At 35.0% G+C, this 6,000-nt stretch overlaps 1 protein-coding gene across 3 annotated transcripts in view; it reads left to right on the top strand.

Moving 5' to 3' along the window:
* Window positions 1-1,262: 1,262 nt before the first annotated feature.
* The window catches only part of LOC131439381 (probable ubiquitin carboxyl-terminal hydrolase FAF), a 466,389-nt gene continuing 461,651 nt past the window's right edge, over window positions 1,263-6,000 (top strand). The window contains exon 1 of one of the 3 annotated variants that reach the window (XM_058610309.1): window positions 1,263-1,625. The gene's annotated coding sequence lies outside the window, so the exon portion shown is untranslated. The remainder of the gene's footprint in view (window positions 1,626-6,000) is intronic. The other 2 variants (XM_058610308.1, XM_058610311.1) reach the window with 2 other exon arrangements.

The raw sequence follows: 6,000 nt of genomic DNA, 5'->3' as shown, positions 1-6,000 counted from the left end.
GAAATAAACATAAAACATGTTTTGGTGAAAGCATTTCGTTATTATATATTAATGCTTAAAAACAATTAATTGAGCTTTGATGACAAAACACGAAATATCTCTTGTTGAACGCAACATCGAATCCTTTGTTGCCGTATTACCGGATCTTTTGGAAACCGGAAGAAGTCAGGTTTGGATAGAAATGCTTAATGCGATCACAGTGTGGAACACAACAGTTCATTCTTCTCGTGAAACTAAACACACTTTCGAGTTTACAGTAATTTAACAAATATTTTTTGGTTACCTTTAATTCACTAAAAAGAAAAACGGCTTGATGCCTATTTTAATTACACAGTCCTGCCACTATAAACATTTATTACCAATGAGATTGAAAAAAAATGTGAAACATTCTCCGAAAATTTTCATTTTCATTGGTGAGCTAAAATTATACATTTTAATAAATATGTTTTCTGATTTTCTTTATACTTGGCATCATTGCTCGCGTACCCTGCAAAAGTTTTTTCTTTTCGCAATGTGCAGGTGGTAACATCAAAATCAGCCAATCAGAAACTGGTCCATTTTGGAACAAAAGCAGCCCCCCCAGATGTCTGGTCTTGTCTTAGTAATAAATGAATTCTCGGTTAATTTTTCAAAAGGGCGTATGAGCAAGTGACAGTTACTCTTTAATGACTCTCTCTTTCGATTATTGTGATGTGATTGAAAAGTTTTTATTTTATGTCACTATTCTGTTTGAAAGTCGAATATTTCGGGTATCATTTGAGTGATAAACGTGGAATTCGCTTGGTAATTAATAGAAGAGAAATTAAACACAGAGAAACTGCCACTTGCTTATACGCCCTTTTGAAAAATCAACCGAGAATCGGCATTTCGTGCAGAGATGCCAGATCTGGAGATTTGTCTGCACTCTTACCAGCCGCTACCTAATTTTGGGTCAAAACCTATCCAAAATCAACTAAAGTGCATCTCCCCAATTTTGGGTAACGAGTGATGACCTCAAGATTTAGGTAACTGTAAGTTTAGTACAAATGTTATGCCATAACAAAGCACGCTACCCATTTTTACCCATCAACTCAAAGTTTGAGTAGATAACGACCTAATTTTGGGTAGCTTACAGAAGAGCTCGACAATGAGTGATTTCTCCTCAAAAAATAGGTAGAAATGATTTTCAGTGCGCATAGCATTTTTTTCGGATATACAGACTTTTGCAACCCTGTCTGAAGATATTTAAAATTTTTACCTGGCATCTCTGATTCCGTGTTTATTTAGTACAAGCTTATTCTTTCTTTTGTAGTCAATGACATTCACAAAATAAATTCAAGCCTGTGGCTTCTCAAATGATATCGAATTTCGATCAAACGATATAACCTCCGGCATTTCCGTTCCAAACGCTGGTGAATGTCCAACGTTAGTGCAAATCTGTATCCTTCATTGAAATTAGAAAAAAAGAAACGATTCAGGGTTTCGGACAATTGAGCTCAGACAGCAAGTGCGAACAAGTCGGCCATTTTGTCAGACCGGTAGCAACAATAAAGTCTTGAACTTTAAGGACTTCGAAGTTCTAATCCGGTGTTAAAGAAGTTTTTGGGTAGCCGGGTAAAAATTTAATATTTCAGTCATTTTGATCGGTGAGTAATTTCGAGACAGAACAGTATTCTATCTTCATTTTACAAACATAATAGTCATTGTTCAGAATTGAAAAATTCAATGTTGAAAAAGAAAGGGGTTTGTCTGCTTTGTTTATTCCTTGTAGTAAACTATTTCAATCTAAAAGTAACCCCGCCCTCCCTTCAAAATTTTCGTGCGAATACCAATAACAATGCTCATATTTCAAGATAAAGTTTGCACAGATTTTGTTAATTATAATTTTTGTTGAAAATTTGACATCTAGAAATCGAATCATTAAATTGAATATCTTTTATTTTGCCCCGGCTTTAACCGTTATGGATTGTTTATCTGGAATAAATTATGGCGCATACAATTTGAGTACAGTTTAACCCATTATAACCCAGGGGTTCCCAAATTTGAACCAAATGAGCAGATATCATCAATACCATTTTATTTTGTGTTGAAAATGTCTGGAAATGCCGTATCACTATAAAAAATCTTTTCCAAATGAAATTATCCTATGTATGACATACGCTGGGACAATACAGTAGCAACAAAATTATAAGAGAGTGGTATTTATATATACCATTCAATGTCGGAGTTGAAGGCACAATATAAACAAAAATATTTAGTGCATTTTTTCCAAAATATACCTTCGTTTCGGTTTTAAGCGGATTGTTATTGACAATATAATTATTTGTATATATTGTATTGTAAGCCAAAATAAACACTTTCTTTTGTCGATGCCTTTCACACAGCCTTCCTGAGCTCGGTTACCAACCCCGCACACAGGGTCAGAAGGGTTTTCTGACCCGAAGTGGTGAATGACTTTAGGGTTATAACTCGTCTAATCGAAAATAAAAACAATAACTTCATTTACTTCCATTTACTTCCATTTACTCATTTTTAGGAAAATGAATTAGCCTTTTGTATTTGTAGGATATTTGAGATATTTGTACGATTTGTTTGGAGCATGGGAAGGTGGGGGCAAGTGTGTCACAGTCAAAGCAAAGTCCTAGCATTACATTCTTTTTGTGGAAATTGGCCTTTCTGTTTCAACAGACTTCGCAGCCGATTCTTAATGTACAGAATCATTGCATGGCTAGTACTATGGATCCTACTGTGCCACAGCCACCATTTTCAAATAGAATAAGCAATTATCATAAATATACACATTTGGGTTTGTTCATTTAGTTTAATTTCATATTGCTTCTATTTTAATTTCATATTGCTTCTATTTGTCTCATTTATTTATTTGGTTGTGAAATCCAAACAAACCAAATCTTGTAATTAGCAGACAGATAAGATAAGAACGAGATCTTACAAAATAAGTTTTTCTATTGTTCTCCATTTGCTAGGGTTTCATTTTATTGTCAGATCATTGGTTAACCTATTTGTTGAAAATTGAATATCGATCATTGATTTTTTAGTAACATAGTACCATGATTTCGCAATCGGTTCATAACGGGACAAGTTCGTCATATTGCTATGAGGCAGATGTTATGCAACAGATGATCAACAAACCTAACCTCAAAGTCGATAAGTGTTGGAACATTCACTGTAAACAAACAACTAAAAGCAGGTTGTGAATGATGGTACGGACATACAAGAGGGTTTTATCGCGTAAAAAGTTGCCAAACACAACCATGCTTGCTACAATCAAAGACATCATATTAACAAGATATCCAGCGCTCACATTTCCCGAAGAAATCATTGGCAACATCCTTTTTTGCGAGCATGTCGCCTTCAGGTGAGTCCGCATCGAATCTCATTCATAGAAGTAAGGGAGAGATATATCAATTCGTGCGCGCCAAAATAGCAGGGCTGCGCACGCATAAAATTGACATGATATCACGCGTTTTTTTATAACGGCCAATAAGCCACCTGTCAACTTCCACTATCGAAAGAAATTGCAAGCGAGCTATGAAAGAGAGACTATTAAATTTAAAACCAGACGAAAGAGAAAACTTTTCTATGCCGTTTACTTTTATGACTTACTCTCAGTGAGTGCCAAATCATTCGAAATTACTTTGAATGTGAATGTTGATGGATGGATTATTAGCCGTTCTCAAAAAAAATATGTTTGCGTGATATGTTGAATGTGAAGTCGTTGTTGAACTGAAGATTGATTTCGCTCCAAGCTGACAGGGTCTTGCAATCCAGTCTTTGCACGGTGGTGGTTCAACAATTCGAAAGGCGGCTGAAGAATTCGACATGCCGCGAAAAACTTTAGAGAAGTAGATGATGATGAAATAAACGTGAATCATATTGATTGTATTAAGGAAAGCAGCACAGTAAAGGAAATCTAATTAAATTGCGGAGAAAATGTAATTATTGTTAGGGTGGCGGTTCTGCCCCACATAGAGGGCACTTATACCCCGCACTGAAAATATTGAGCTGCTCAACAAGCATCCTAAAATTACATGTATTGATTACCGTATTGTTTTGTTTATCAATAATGTTTTTTGGGCTATCGAAGGTACTCCTAAACGTACTTCATAGATGTATCAATAATCAAAATCAAGCTTTAATTTATTGTAGAAACACGAAAATTCTTATGGCACACTTGCCCCACCACCCCTTATCATTTGATAGTGTTTCCAACAAGGATGGCTTTTATCGTATCAAAGAACGCTCACTGGCAACTCTTCACATGATTGAATCAGTGCCATCAAAGAGAGACGGAAATCATCGCAACAACAAGAACCCGGCATGGCTCATTTAATATAGAATCGACACCAGTGCGAGAGCGAATTTCTTTCGAAGACATTTCTGAGAATCAAAGGTTAGCACGCTGCTGTGGGGATCCTCTCTGAACTGAAGCAACAAACGATCGCTTATTCTCGTTTCGCGATCCGTTTCTATACAGGCAGTTGATAAATGCGATAGAATCATTTTACTATTGTCGCTTATTCTAACTATGAACGTATAACCTTTGTATAAGTTGTGTTTATGAAAATGTATGTGAATGCTCCACACAAGGTTTTTAAAATATTGCAACCTAGTATAAGAATCATCAAGTTGAATCATCGATTCGATTTTCTTCGATAATTGTCAACTTGCGATTCTCTCTTGGGAAATTCCACACAGCAACGATCATTATCAGACTATAATTTTTTTTATGGGCGTGAAATACTCAGAGTATGAAGTGGGTGGAACAAAGAAATGTAACGATTTATTAATTTTAGTTTGACGTTAAGCCGCCATGACTAAGTTCAGTTTTTGCAATGACTGAGCGGAAACATATATTGGAGAAGCCAAGTGAAAGAAAAACTAACAGAAAGATGATTTTTTTGGAAAAAGCGACTGGCACCATTAAAGAAGGTGACAAGCGATTATAAATACACTCTCCTACTCAATGCTTGATCGGATAAATAGGTATAAAGCGAGAGGACTAGTGTTTGATGGACAGAGAAGATGTTTGGATGTAAGGTATCGGTCGGGTGACGGCCAGGATGTAGACCATGTTCGATGTACGTTGCTACTATGTCTGTTTCGAGTTTTAGAGTGGCTAAAGCAAGATCAGAGTGGCGAAATGGTAGCGCGTATGCACGGAATGCATAAGAACGCAGGTTCGAGTCCTGTCTCTGAGCGTATCTTTTTCAAAAAAAAAAAAATATATATATATATATATATATATATATATATATATATATATATATATATATATATATATATATATATATATATATATATATATATATATATATATATATATATATATATATATATATAAGAACTCATTGTGTGTGAGAATGCCGTCGCAAGTAGAAAGTGACAACTTCTGGTAACTTTTCTTTTGCCGGTTCGGATAGTAAATGGTAAAAGACCTTTATCACTACTTTCCGACATACCAGAGACTTGGGTGATTCGCATTGTTCAGATGCCTAAGCCCAACTCCTCTGGTAGAAGGTAAAAGTTAAGTTACTAGAAGATTTCTGCTTGCTTAAATGACCCTCTGTCACGTCTCACTTTTCCGTTCTATGTTTTCACATCCTTGCTCTCCCTTGAGTACTATCATTCTATAATTTTCATTGTTCGTTTCTACAAAAAAAATGATCTCTGGTTAGTAGAATATCGCAAAAAGAAAAAAGAAATATTGACTACTAAACTTAGTCGTTAAAAAAAAGAGTATATATATATATATATATATATATATATATATATATATATATATATATATATATATATATATATATATATATATATATATATATATATATATATATATATATATCCCGGATTGGTGGTTCAATGCATAGCAGCACGCTGGTCTTACAAGCCAGTTGTCATATGTTCGAGCCATAGTACTAGCCATGCAATGATTCTGGAAGTAATCGTTATCATTGGATGATCTTCTAACGACACGGATAAAAATAAGGGAACGGTAGATTT

The sequence above is a fragment of the Malaya genurostris genome, chromosome 3 (genome assembly GCF_030247185.1).
Source record: "Malaya genurostris strain Urasoe2022 chromosome 3, Malgen_1.1, whole genome shotgun sequence".
NCBI classification, from domain to species: domain Eukaryota; kingdom Metazoa; phylum Arthropoda; class Insecta; order Diptera; family Culicidae; genus Malaya; species Malaya genurostris.
This window is presented reverse-complemented; position numbering and strand designations above follow the sequence as displayed.